Raw genomic sequence first — 15,210 nt, 5'->3', positions numbered from 1 at the left:
CCATTGGCCATACTTGTGGAATCTTGGGCAACACATGATGAATGGAAGAACAAATGTTCAATGTATGGTCCGCATTATCATTACAAAACCACATGAATTGGTGCCACATTCCATGTTGATTGCTAGCTTCTCCTCTTAAGTTGGACCACTCTATGATGCCCCAAAATGAAGGTGCAAGCACCCCATGCGTCATATTTTTGATAGGTTCTTTACATTTTTTCTCTCTAGCTCCCAATCATCCTTGACATATAATGTGTGTGTGTGTGTGTGTGTGTGTGTGTGTGTGTGTGTGTGTGTGTGTGTGTGTGTGTGTGTGTGTGTGTGTGTGTGTGTGTGCGTGCGAGTGCCAGATATATAAAGTGTTTAGCATGAGAGAGAGAGAGAGAAAGATTTGGGTGTGTATATGTGTGCATGAGTGGATGTGGGTGTCAAATAGAGAGAGAGAGAGAGAGAGAGAGAGAGAGAGAGAGAGAGAGAGAGAGAGAGAGTGTGTGTGTGTGTGTGTGTGAGTGTTCAAGTAAGTTACTCATGAATATATGTGTGCATCACGTAGGTTCAAAGTAATATATTTTTAAAATTCTATTTTTACACGATTTTTACATATAGAATGGTGTAATATAAAAGGATTATTTACACATTGAATAGACAAGGGTTATGTTTTATTCAAGAAAATTTCACAAATAAGGATATTTATAAATAGGTATTGAACGTGCGTGATGTAGAGAATATACATATAGTAACTTTTCCAAGAGTGAGTGAGTGAGTGAAGGACAACAAGAGGGAGCTAAGGAGAGAGAGTCGTGGTAACAAATAGAGAGAGAGAGAGAGAGAGAGAGAGAGAGAGAGAGAGAGAGAGAGAGAGAGAGAGAGTGTGTGTGTGTGTGTGTGTGTGTGTGTGTAAGGAAGGGAGGGAGTGAGAGAGATGTATGAACCTGCGAGATTAAGAAAGTATTCCACAACTTGATGGAGGGGGGAGGCATTGTGTCATAGGGGGTGTGTGGCCTTATATAACCACTTTGAGATAGTGGGGTATTAAATGCATGTCAAATAGAGAGAGAGAGAGAGAGAGAGAGAGAGAGAGAGAGAGAGAGAGAGAGAAGGGAGAGTAAGAGACATCTCCCATACGAAGAGAGAGCTGAGAGGGGGGCAAGGGGTGCTTGTCATATTTTTCTACACCAAATATGGGGGCGCCAATGACCCCTTCTTTGGCATGATAGAATGATTCCAGTCCACATGCACTCTCTCTTTTCAACCATCCTAGCCCACACACACACTCTCTCGCATACCTTGGACCCTAAACTCAAATAATTAACATAGACATGAGCACTAACGATCCCTTTTTTTGTGCGACAGATTGACCTTGCTCCACGTGCACTTACACCCTCTCTTCATCCCCTCCAAAAAAATCCCATACAACTAACATATTAATGTACTATCATAACTGATTCATTTATATTACTATACTAACACATTGATTTATATGGTATGATTAATACTAACATATAATTTAATATATAATTTAATTAATATCAATATACTAATGATTCACTTCATACTAATAATTAATCACTATAATAACTAATTAATTAATTAACTAGTTGATATGCATAAACTAATGAACAAGTTAACTAACATCAATTAATAAATTGTTTAATGATTTTATTGATATAATTTGATCGATACACCGATTAACTAATCAATAAACTAATTGACATCATCTAAGTAAATATTAATTGATTAATACATGTGTTGATTAAATTTTATGCTAATAAATTTTTTATTAATAATTTAATTAATGTTAATAAACTAAGTAATTAATAATACTATTTACTAAATAATTATGTTATATAATTATTTAATAATAATTTAATTAAAAATATATAAAATTAAAATTAGTAATTATTACTTAAACTAAAATTATTTATTAGTTGTTAATAATCAATTAAATAAATTTTAATTTATTTAATTTATAGCTAATAAATAAATAATTGATTATTGAGCATCAATTATTAATTTTAACTAATTGATTATTAATATCAAGTAATTCGTTATTGGTTATTAGTTATTAGTTACTAATTTTAAGTAATTAATTATTAATTTTAAATAATTATTAATAAATAATTTTATTAGTTAATTAATTAACTGAATAGTCAATTAATTAATTAGTTACTAATTAATTAATTAAGTAGTTATTAACTAACCAAGTAACTAAATATTTATTAAATTAATTAGTGATTAACTAATTAAGTTTAAAAAGTCATTATTTAATTATTATTTAATTGGCTAATTGCTTATTAGTTAGTTAGTTAGTTAGTTATTAATTCATTGGTTAATTAATTAATTAATTATTAATATTTAAGGTTAAAAATTAATTATATTTTACTAATTAGCTAATGAAATTAAAGGAGATAAAATTAAATGTATTTTTTACTATTTTTGTGTGTGTTTATGTAGAGCGATATAGTCTCCTGAACTAGTGCTTTCCTCGGAACCAATGCATTTAAAAAACGATGTATTTACTTTCAAATAAGATTGACTATATGAAAGACATATTTGATATGATTTTATCATTGCCAGAACCTATGCATTTACCATAGATAATATATTTACTGAAACTAGAACCCATGCATTTATCAAAACATAGCCAATGCATTTACCGAAACCATAACCAATGTATTTGTCCCATTTAACTCTTATAAACAGTTTATATATATATATATATATATATATATATATATATATATATGATTAGTTAATTAATTAAATTAGTTAAAATTTAGTTTAAAATCAAGCAATCAATACGGTAGAGAGAGAGAGAGCTTGTCAACTATATATCATATAAATAGTATACAATGGACCATATTTTCATATGCTTGGATTGCCTTTGTGCACTAAATATAGAACATATACAAGCTGGCATGCCTCATATCGAGACCTTGTTTGCGAAGCAAGGATATTAAGGTAGCTTACTCTACGAGTGTAATGAGCTTACCTTGATGCCCGATTGAGTACCCTCCTCCTTCGTGCACACTGATAGCTCAATGATTCTTGATACAAGCTCAAGCCTCCACCTTCAAGCTCCATCCTCCATAGCCGCACTGGAGACAAGAGAAGAGAATAGAATAGAAGAGAAGAAGAGAGGAGATGATGGAGAGCTTTTTCTCCTTGATCCCTCACCCTCACACACTCGCTCCCTCACACTCTCATACTCCCTCTCTCAAACACACACAAGAAGGCAAGAAGGAGAGAAAAAGAGAAGAAGATGAGTCCACTTTGCTACACACCAAAGAATGAGCTTCTCATTCACTTTTTGAGTTTATATACAAAACCCTTATCCCTTTCGGGCAGTCATTTACATGGCCGGTCGTGGCCTAGGCCCTTTTTCCCATTGTCCTCCTATCTTCCTAGCTTCCTTATTACCGCCCATCTACCTTTACAATTTGCACAAGAGGGAGCATGGTGCTATTTTACAAGAATTTTTAGGGGCGTCTCACATTTAAAAGTGTGCTTTTTCCTTTACCTTAGCTTTTGAGTCTGCCCTTGCACTTTCAGTCGTTTTCCTTCCTGCTTCTTCCGTTGTGTCCAGTCTCCTTCTGGGCCATCTCTTTTAGGTCCCGACTTGTGCTTTTTCACTTTTTTCGTTTTTTCTTGTGCTAAGGTTAACACACCGATATAAAACAAATTGCAACTTCCAAGGAATAGATCCAACTAGTAGTGAGTGAATATGTGATTGGCACCAAGAAGTGTCAAAGAATCAGTGTACCAGACTGAGGTACATCCTGTAGGCATAACCATCATGCATAGAGTCACAAGAAACTTTTAATCATTTCCTATATAGGAAATTTTATGAAATGTAGGAAATTTATTGATATTTCCTATATATGTATCCATGTATTTCCTACACATAACTAGAAAATCAAATTTCCCACATCTACTAGTAGGAAATTACACATCAAAAGAGAGAATTTTCTATATTCTTTCAAGTTTCCCTATATAAGATAATAGGATAATCTAATTTTCCACTTCTAATAGTAAGGAATTATAGATCATTGTAGTGAATTCCTATGTTCTCTCAAAATTTCCTACATAAGAGAATGCAAGAATGTCATTCTCCACTTCTAATAGTAGGGAATTATATGTACATATGAAGAATTGCCTACATTCTCTTAAAATTCTCTATATAGGAGTATATACGAAATTCAAGCATTGCTCTAGGTATTTAAGATCTAGGATATAAACAAAATTATAAATTTTTTAAAAGTTGGAATTTACCATATGAAGGTGTCTAAGAGCCATGTATCACAAGTACACACATATACATATGTATACATGCATGGACACACACACATACCCTCTCAACTCCTAGTTAAAAAGTAATATCTAGATGCAATTATGGACTTGTTTTCCTTACATTAAATGTTAGAAAACTCACTGGAAATGGCTCCCATATTATACAAATGGGTGGCCTCAAGCTAGTTGCTCAATCCTATGCTACACATAACTTTATTTTGTTCATTTCATGCCCATCTAGTGTAACGATGGTTCTTGTTTTTGCTTTGTTAATTTGAGAATGTCTTCTCCTTACTCCTTCAAAAGTTTATTTCAATGGTGAAACAAGCCATGTGAAGGTAAAATATGACTAACTAATAACTAATTATTAGCCAGCATTTGAGTAGCTCAATACATATAAGCACTAGCAGACACGATAGTTTGATTAGTAGGAGGGAACAATTTGTTGTCTTTGATATGGACTCGATAAAATTGAATTATAAGAGAGCTTCTAATGAGGATTAGTTGCAAGTTATTTTGCTACTATTACTCAATTGAATTTGGTTCCTTTTTTGTATTATAGAAAATGTTTTGATTAAGTAAATTGTCTATTTTAGTTCTTAATAAGAGTTAGTGTAAAAGACTCCTTACCTTCCTTAATTATATCGAGTTAAAATATTTTAGACTAAGATAGATTCATAAAATTTGTTATTTTTAGTATGAAATAGAATTTATATTGAATATTTACAAACATAAAATTTTGCGACCTGGCTAAGCCAAAAGCATCAACTCTTAGCCAGGTGCTTAAAGGCAACCTGAAAGACTTGGTCGTTTTTTCTAAGTGCCCTAAGTAGAGCTAGAGCATTGCTTTATATTTTTAAACATAATATCTATTGAAAACTTATTTTCCTTCTTTATGAGAACCTTGTTCCTAATTGTCCAAATGATTTTTAGAACAATGACCCTTACTACTTTCCAAAGCTTTAATGACTCCTCATCTAGGGATCCTTTATCAACCAAACAAAGCTATGTGCATCCTAATGGTATTATTTAGCCCAACAAGATGGGTCCATTCCCTCACTCTTTCCCACAATCCCCTTGCCCCCATATAGTGCCAAAAGTGATGGATGACTATCTCACTATTTACAATATAGAGGAGTCATCAATCATTGATTTTCATGAATTTGGAAATCTTAACCTTAGTAGGTATCTTTTTAGCACCTACTTTCCATAGCATTAAGTTCAACACTTGGTGTCACCTTTCAAGTTCTTAGTAGTTTTCTTCTCAAAGTTTCAACAATGGTGTAAGGGTAACATGTCTTCCATGCTTCTTTGATATGGGCAGCCATGTGTCCCTTCTCTTTTATAAGTCTTATTTCTTGCTTGTTTTGCATGTTGATTTTCCCCTTGTATTGATGATAGAGCACCATATATCTTCTAGAACAACCTTTGTGTCTAGCAACCACTTTGCCTTCTTGATTTAGAGGAGTGCAATCAAGCACTCCTGCTTTTCTCTATCGAGCTACAAATTACATGTCATTTCCTCCAACTCAAGTACTCCCTATATGTCAGTTTCTAGATATCCAACCATCTCACTATTCCCTTGTTGCCATTTTGAGGTCCTAGGTGATGGGGGGATGCTCAAAACATAAGGTTGGGGAAACATCCAGACACTTTGTAGAAACACTTTGCCTCTCATATAGCTCTCCTTTCCAAAATTTCATTGAACCTTAGACACAACTTACCTCCTTTGGTCAATGAGCAATTCTCATGATAGATATTGGGAGCTAGACTTTCCCATTGGCAAGCACTATCCTCCTAAGTAAGTGTTATCCATTTTCACCCACGTAAGTTTTGTCCACTTTTCCCCATGTAACTTTGCCTTGTGGGCAAGTGATGTCCGTTTTCCACATATATCTTTGCCTTCTCTCACATGTGTTTAATCATGATAGCCCATGGTTTTCCTCATTGAGCTTGTAAAGCAATTTGAAGATCGACCTTTTGGCCTTTGACTTGATTTCTCCTCAGATTTCTATAGCCCTAATCCTCCACAATTCCTTATTGTGGTTATTACTTTCTAGAAATTGAATTCCACCTACTACTTGGTCCAAAGATAACAAGCACATGATATGCCACCTAACAAATTTGGTCTATTGCAAATGTGTGGCACAATAGTCAAACTAATGACTAGGGTGAATCTGTAACTTAGATTTCTAACCAATCATTGGCTCTATTGAGATCCCACACTTTCTCATCTTGCACCATAAATGAGCGTAGACCCACATCATTTTACTCAAGAATTTATAGAAAAGGGAGACAACTAGGAGAACAAGTCTATGACAAAGAAGAGCAGGATTCAGTCCACAGGGACTTCTTGAAAACATCCGAAGTCTAAATCGATACATTGCATGAATTAGGAACTTGCAATATAGGTGCTTCGGGGTCCAATCATGGGGGAAGAATTTTAGTGCGTACCTTTTGTTTTGATGTGGCAAAGATGGATATTCATGGGTGAAAGCTCTTTAACAACATGGACAAAAGGAGATCACCAAAGAAACAAGCATCAGGAGAAGAGAAGGGAAGGACAGGGATTGATATAGTGGTGACAAGACTACATGTATTGACAGCATGTACTGGAGGTGAAAGGGACTAATTTTGAAGAGATGATGCAGAGGAAAAAAGAGTGAGGAGAATACTAGTAATTACCATTGGGTCTCCTAGTAAGTCCCCCTTATAAATTAGCTTTTAGGGGTCCTTAGAAAGGAGTGGTCATGCATTACATATGCTAAAACTATAGAAAATAATAATAGAAAACATTAAGAAACATGGTTGAACAACCAGTCGCAATGGCTAGTAGCTCTGCAATGACTTTTGATTTGTGGATCAGCATAGCAAATCTCAAAATGAATGAAAGGGCAGGGGGCTTTAATCGCAAATAAAAACATCACTTTTGCTTCTTTATCACAATGCATTCTAGAGTGACATATGTTTGTAGACACTCCATCATTTGCGTAGTCTTTAAGTGATCAAAGCGTACAAATCAAGCCAAAGGTGCATGCCCTTTAGATCAATGCTCTAGAATGATTAAGCCAAAGTTTCTCTCAAGGTGATGGGATCCATAAGTGTGCCTAACCAAGATTAAAATACTATTTCAAGTCATTCATAAATCATATTTGTTCTCTTGTAGGAGATAAAGTCCAGTCCAACTCACAATTATCTTTATTAGAGGTACACTTCAAGTTGCATTACACTAGTGAGAATGCATCATAGGGAATACAATTATTAATGGTAGGAATTAAAACATTAAGAAATGCATTGCAAAGGGGAAAAAAAAAGCGCGCAAACAAGAACATAGACAAGTAGAATAGCTCGAGAGGGGCCTGTTCAAGAGGATAAAGAGCGTTGGATCAGAGATTCTTGTGCTATCAACCACGTGCGCGCTCTCTCTCTCTCTCTCTCTCTCTCTTTGTGTATCGTGCGAATATTCGAGCTCCATTTGTGTGCCTCCCTGCCGTGCCTTTATATGTTCTTTGCTGGAGACACTAATCTGTGATCAAAGCCACTGTCTGGGAAGGCGAGTTAAACCTTGAATCTTTCCAGAAAGACTGCATTTGTTATTTAGTACATAGCTGGCTTAGCAGTAATCGTTTTGCGATTCACAACAGATTTAGGGGTCGATCATTACTGTGAGGTTTGATGTCACTGTCTAGTCAATGGGAATTTTTTTTTCTGTCATGCATTGTTTACAATGTCATTGTCCTTTTGCCTGGTTGAGGCATCACAAAGGTTCATACAATTCGAGATTGGTCACATCTACATATTGAGCTTGGAAATTATTAATCCAGTTATATGGTCACGAATGTGGCTGTCATCTCTTTCCCTTGCCCGCTCACCATACCTTAACATTGCCACATGTTTGCTTTACAGAGCACAACAATCTATGAATTTTACAGTTTTTAAGAATTTTATTAAAACTGCAACAGTCTTAACCATGTGCAGGCACGCTTAGCGAAACAACACACTACTTAGCTGCAAAGGACTAATGTATGCATGTTTGTGTTGTGACAGGGCATGATGAATATTAAATTTTTTTCTCTAGGTGACGATTATTGCAACATCAGAAATGGGTCCTAACGATGACAATGGTGCTGTTGTGAAAGAAGCAGTTGACAACTGTCACTTTTTTTCAACAAGGTCCTTGATTCAAAAAATCACTTTTGCCCATTTTACTTACCATGTGAGCTATGTTTGCATGCTTGGAAAAGGTCTGGAGCTGTAGCTAGCAATCAGATTACTGGTAGCTACCTATGGAGAGAGCTTGCTGTAATGGTCAGGATCTTTGAGAGGTGCTAGAAGAAGGGACTATTGTTGCAAAAACAAGGGGAGTCAATTGTATAGTCTCATGAGCTTCTACAGGAGACATGTTGGTTGGATTGTTGATTAAAATGAAGACCTTAATAGGGGGTAAAAGTACGTTATGTGGAAACTCTACTAGTAGCAAGCACCATCGATCAAGGCCAAATGTTTGAGATATGTGCAAGGTAAACCATTTGCATACACCAAGGAAGACAAGGATGTAGAGGAAGATGTTGGGTCTACCCGGAGGAAATGGAGGCTGCTTCATACCGCTTCCACCATTACCAAGGTAGGTATATTGAGCTTGTATTGTCATAGGCACATGTTCTTGAGAGCAATCTTTTCCATTTTGATTACATTTCATTCTATGGTGTCTCTTGCCTTAAGGATAGACGGAGCCTTATGTATCCGACCAAGTGTCATTCACATCCTAAAAAATGAGGCTTGCATACCATCACAAAATAGAAGCGATCATGTCTAGCAATGGCACTTTGCATCAGGAGATCCTTGAAATGGAAGGGATGATACATGCTCTTTGACTTTATTGATTTGCTGAGTCATTCTCTCATGCAACTCAAATATCTTTGCTTTCATTTTGAAAAAGCTTGTGGCTGGCAGATTTACACCAACTGTAGACTCTGGCAAACCGATTGAAAAGTGTGGGTGAAATCCTTGAAGCTGTTGTCACACAGGATGCAGATCTTCACTTACAAGTCACAACTAGCATGGTGACTACAGGTTCTGAGTTTAGAAAACTTAAGAGTGCTCAGTGTGCGAGATGAGTGTCATGAGATCTACATTGGCCATTTTACAAATGCTTCACAGTCCAGATTTTGCACCATGCTCTCCAACCTATTGGTGCTGGTTTAATTGAGATGTCTACTTCATACAAAAGTCGTGCTTAGTGATTCTTGTGTTCTTGTGCACCTGTTTTAGTACAGTTTGCTTTATTGTTTCAACATGGTTGCTGTCACATTTGAAACTAGACTTGGCTTTGATGTAGGCATGGTTGAGTAAAGAATTTACTTGGAGTAGCCATGTTTTTTAGCTAGCTGATCTGAATGCAGAATTGAAGAAGATTATTATATTCAGCTCTCTAGGTCAAAGATTTTGCTTGGGCTCCTGTTTGTTTTTGCCCTACACCATGAGTAGGGCTGCTCTACATGTAAATTGCATGTGTTGTGCTTGCAAAAGTGTGATAAGTGCTGAGAAGATTTTATCATTGGATTTAATCTCTGGTTCTCTAGTACTTGGTGGATACACTGAGCAGAGACACAATGAAGCTTTCAATAGTATAGGAGCAACTTGCAAGGGAATAGAAGTACATGGCAAGATCTGTAATGTTGGGCCTATTGGAAAATCATAATGCTATGCAATGCATTGGTTAGTATGTCTACAAAGTGTGGTGCGCTCACAAAGTCTTCAGGCCATTATTGTACTTCTATTGAACTCCAACATTGGAAGCATTGTATTTGTATTGGGGGTAGGTGATTTACAATCTGAAATGATCATTTTCTGGCCTAGAAAAGGGGCTTGCATGATTGTTTTGTAGCCTATTTCAAGGTTGGGATGCAAGTGATTTTGTATTATATTGTTCGAACGACATTCAATTGTCTGTATGTAGTTTCTAAACAACCTTTGCTAGAGGAAAAAGATGCAGAAGAAAGGAATGCTTGCATTATGGACTCATTACATCTTGAAGATCTAGGGAAAATATTCTTAAGAAGAAGCCACCCAAAACAGAAAGTCAGCAATGAGATAATATGATATGTGGGCCATCGGCAAATGTGGTTTGGTTTAGGGTAGTTCTTGATGAATCCTATTGGGCTGAGGGAAAAACTGCAAAATACAGGTTACTCCAGCATGCTGAGGCCTCTGAGCAAAGCATAGATGGTGTTTACCTAGAAAATTGATATAGAATTTTATTGATTATCTATGCAACTATTTTAGATTTCTCAAGTATAATATTTTTTCTCTGTGTACATGTCATTCAAATCAGAAATTAAATATCCCATTGCATGAAATCCAATCAATGGCTATAGGAAATCGCATTCCATTTTATAGAACGTTTTAATACGACAAACCAAAAGTAAGCTTATAATGGTAAGCACTCTTTTCTCTCTAAGTCTATTCTTGACTTTTGTGAGGAAAAATTAAATGGTTTTAGATTCATATATATACCATATTTTTTATTGTATTACAATGTTGTTAATTTGATGACATTGGACTTAGCATAGGATTTACTTAGCTGACATTAGATTCATATATATACCATATTTTTTGTTGGGTTTATTGTATTAGTATGTTGTTAATGGCAGCTAGGTTAGTATAGGCTTTTCTAGATCTTTCCTTTTGACTGATAAAGGAGACACTTGTAGAACAACTTGTGGACTCAATATATCAGTGGCAGGGGGCCAAATGGTCATGTAATAGGAGCAGCAATTGCAGGTCCATTAACAATACCAAGTCCAACTCAGGTAGTGATTTGAACTTTTTTTTTCTAATAAATGAAAAACTATTGTTGAAGCTTCCTGATAAATGACAGCTCTGTGAGATGCTACAGAACATGGCCATTATGTTAGTCATGGTTCCTTCAATTTTGTACTATTGTTATTGAGTTGGAATGTTTTAAGGGGCCTTGAGCATTAGGCGCTTGTAGTTGCTAAAGATGCAGTAGCTAAATTATAGTAGAGCATGACAAAATGACTCAAGCTTTATATAGAAGATAGCATTGTAGAGAAGACAAGGCTGTTGATGAATATGCATAAATCATAGGATCAAAATCTCCCTAGGATGAGGTGGAAAAAGCTTCATTGGAAAAGCTCGAAGGAGCTAGTCAAAATTCTTCTTTTGGACACGTATACTTTGCATTATGTGTTATGTAATTTTCTTTCACTTGTAACTAGTTTGATGTTGACTTGATGGTTTGTGCAATCCATTTTTGTGTGAGTCTAATTATGTGTACTGCTTCTTTAATTATGTAGGGACTAATTTTAAGTCATTTAGGAGACCCAATTCGGTACTAATATGGATTTGAAGAACACTCTTTGATCATAGATGTCCCACAAGGTAATCCTATATCTTTTGTTTCATTTGAGCATGAGTTTGGTACTTTAGATCTATCCTCACATTTTCTACCCTTTCTTCCCACTTTCAATGAACATATACATTTATCTACATTAACTCTAGGACTGTACTTTAGACCTACCATGGGTTATCTAGTCTTAGCACACATTGTCTTTGATGCACATTTAGGCTTTAGGTCATCATTAAACACTTAGAGGTGTACCACTTTGCACCCTGGTGCTTTGTTGTTGGGAATGGCAGTTGTGGATTATGCACCCACCCCATATCCACAAGTGCATCATACTCTATCCTCTGATCTCGTCATGTGGGGAATCTCCCCTAGCACATTGTACCAACCTCCCTTGTTGCTTATAGGCACAAATCCCACTCATGTACTGATGAGTCACCTCCTTTCTTGAAGGAAACAAGGAGTGGAAAGGAATCACCTCATATTTAGACCTAGTCCCACCCTCCTTGATTGATCAATGCCAAGTTTGGATCAGTTTTGGGTTGCATGAAAGTGTATCTTCCATATTGGGCTATTTTTCTCCCATTTTGGGTTGTTTGGATAGATTTGAAGGAGAACTTAATTGTGAGTAAGGGGACAAGTGCTGAAGCTCTAGGACAATAGGGCAACTTGATGTTGAGTAGATTCTAGGGCTTCAAATGACAGGATGCCATAAAAACAAGGTTATTGATAGTTGTTGGTGTAGAAATGAGGGTTTTTGATATAGTAGCAAAACATTAAAAACTAGTAGGTGACCTTATTCTTGTTCTCTGAAACAACAGAGGCTGTTGTTATAGCACTTTCTTGGTAGCATATTGAATGTCTCTCTCTCCTCTACTATGTTCTCCCTCATCTTATCAAATTTGAAGATATTTAACATTGTTTTGGTGAAATCAAACCTAATTACTATTGACTATTGTAATTAGGATTTTTTTGGTGTCTCGAGAAGTGCACCATTAAATATTGGCCATTCTCAGTTTTTCTCACCTGTTTGAAGGTGGACAACTCTTAAAATGCTCTTGGAGGTTTGGCAACAATGATGGGTCATTGGCTTCTTTTGCTTGGCTGGCAAGCGTTGGAGAAATAGAATCTTCAAGTTGCACTTAGGATTATTGTGACAAGCCTAATTAGAGACATAGATAGGTTGATAGGGAGTTTGGAGGAAGCACAGTAGTCAGAGGATCAATTTAGGACTGCAAAGTAACAAAAATAAGTGTGTTGTGCATCTATGCTAATTGTATTGTGCTTAGAAAAGACACAAGTATTTGAGTAGCTTTTAGCATAGGCTTTACCTTCTTAGACCTCCAATGTAGGTTCAATGGTGAGTGATGATTGGAAACAACAGCCATGAATAGGGAGCAACAACAATAGCAAAACACAGGTGCTTTAACATGAAGAGCGAGCTGTCCACCAAGAGCAGTCAAATCAAGTCCGAGCATAAGTCGAAACTCAACTAGCAGCACGAAGTATTTTTAAGCGACAATACCCTAGAAACAAGGAAGTAAATTATAAGTGGAGTGAAGACTCAAAACAACCCAGTTAGGGAGCATCCCCAGTCATGATTTTAGGTAATTACACAACTACAACAGCCACAAGACATGCCTTCAATTTAAACTATAGTTGAGGGCAACAAGCAACATAATCTAGGAATGGAAACACAACAGCTGAAGCCTTCAGAACTACAAAACAATGTAGGAGAGGAGCCGTTTGGATCTAATCAGCAACCCACAAGCACTACATGACACTAGAGTGGCCTCAAGCACTAGAAAATGTAGCACCCACTAGGCGCCATGCTTTTTGTACATTGTTGCTAGCACATTTAATATACTATGAATATACTACTTGAAACCTGACTCCATCTCTCCCCTTTGTAGGGCCTAGGTAGGCTAGTCAGGTAGTTGTAGGTGACCGGTCTTCCACTCATTCAACAAACTGGGCATTTCTAGTTGACCAAGCCAACTTGGCTCATCAAGTGTCACCATTCACTGCATCACTCATTCAACAAATCTTGGGGAATTTCTGTGTGACTAAATACACATAAGTAGAGGAAGTAAATACACAAATCTCCCAATTCCCATTTTTTGAATACTAAATAGGTGGCACCCAGATAGCATGTCCATAAGTTTCTCAAAACTATATGATGTGACCTATCATTGGAAAGTGCTTCAAAATGGAATCTATTGAGCTATAGAGCGCTTGATTTGGAGTTATAATGTTCAAGTTATGACAAATCCAAATATTTGACTGCATGTCCCAAACTTATGGGAATTCCCATATTCCCCAATATGGTGTTCTAGGGAATTGATAAGGAATTTCTTTTTTCTTAATATGCAGGAAAGACGAGCAATGGTGGCATCTACTACCTTGATGGAATTGAAAAGCAATTATGAGTTAAGCCTGTGCGGATCTAGTCTATATTTTCTCCTATTTTGTATTGGAGTTCTTTGCTACTAGACTTGGAGACTCAAAAGCACATGACTATTTCCATTCCTAAAATACATTTTAGCATAAGCTCATGTAGGTATACATTCAGCAGAGCTCATGCATGCAATCTCGTAAAATATACCTACCTTGTCAATTGAAAGAGATAGATGATACCATCAAAGACTATTTTGAGAGAGAGAGAGAGAGAGAGAGAGAGTCGCTTCTTGAAGACCTACTAAGGATATGACCTACTACTCCTATGTTGCTACAAGGAGACCTCCCTTGCCACCATGGTTGTGCAAGAAGACGTCCTTGGTTGTCCACTACTACATGCACAAGTTGGGTCTCATCAAGTTCAATGGCTATCTGATCGCGCTCGTCGAGCTACAAACCCTACAAGTGCTCAGTCGTAACATGTTTCCCATCAATGCCTTTGAGTCAATGCTCTTGCTTGGCTATAACAGGTTTTTCGCATGTAGAGAGTAGGCCATACCTCACACTTACGGGCCATTGCCTTGAGAGAGAGAGAGAGAGAGAGAGAGAGAGAGAGAGAGAGAGAGAGAGAGAGAGAGAGAGAGTGTGTGTGTGTGTGTGTGTGTGTGTGTGTGTGTTGTTGAGAATAGTAAATGATGCTTAACAAGAATGCCTGTAGAGGTTAGATGTGCCCAAAATAGGCTTGTCTACAAGAGGCTTTGTATGGAGGATAGAGAAAAGATGTATGCTCTAGAAGCTTTATGATAGATGCCTAGAATCCCATAAGCATAGTGAGGAAGAGTGGTACTATCCAAAAGCTATAAAGGCATGTACTTGTTGTCACTCATTTGAATGCAATGGTACAATCATTCTCTGTCACTCAAGATTGTGTTTATGAGTCCAAGTTAATATATCTTGAAACCTAATTCATTTGAGTTATAATTATTTATCTCAATCATGTTTTATGTATATAATCTCCGTCCGCCATAGCTAGCATAGCTCTAGATCCGTGTTTCTTAACATGGTATCAGAGCCATGGCTAAGCTAAGCTAGTAGTGTGATTTCTTCTTCTTTGCAAGCTCTACAATTTGTCACTCTTTCACTCTTCTCCTTGT

General features: G+C 36.5%; 1 long non-coding RNA gene across 2 annotated transcripts; it reads left to right on the top strand.

Annotated features, from left to right (window-relative positions):
• The first annotated feature begins 7,708 nt into the window (after positions 1–7,708).
• Positions 7,709–14,753, top strand: LOC148016760 (uncharacterized). 2 transcript variants are annotated; one of them, XR_015688083.1, is made up of 3 exons: positions 7,729–11,102; positions 11,610–11,694; positions 14,033–14,753. It is a non-coding gene; the product is annotated as an uncharacterized LOC148016760 (long non-coding RNA). The 2 variants fall into 2 exon arrangements; XR_015688082.1 differs by having other exon boundaries at positions 7,709–11,694.
• Positions 14,754–15,210: the final 457 nt, after the last annotated feature.

Source organism: Lygodium microphyllum, chromosome 23 (assembly GCF_053477565.2).
Source record: "Lygodium microphyllum isolate KBCC chromosome 23, Lygodium_microphyllum_v1.1.10, whole genome shotgun sequence".
In the NCBI taxonomy this organism is placed as follows: domain Eukaryota; kingdom Viridiplantae; phylum Streptophyta; class Polypodiopsida; order Schizaeales; family Lygodiaceae; genus Lygodium; species Lygodium microphyllum.
Note: the sequence above shows the minus strand (reverse complement) of the source record. Positions and strands in the feature narration are given on the sequence as shown.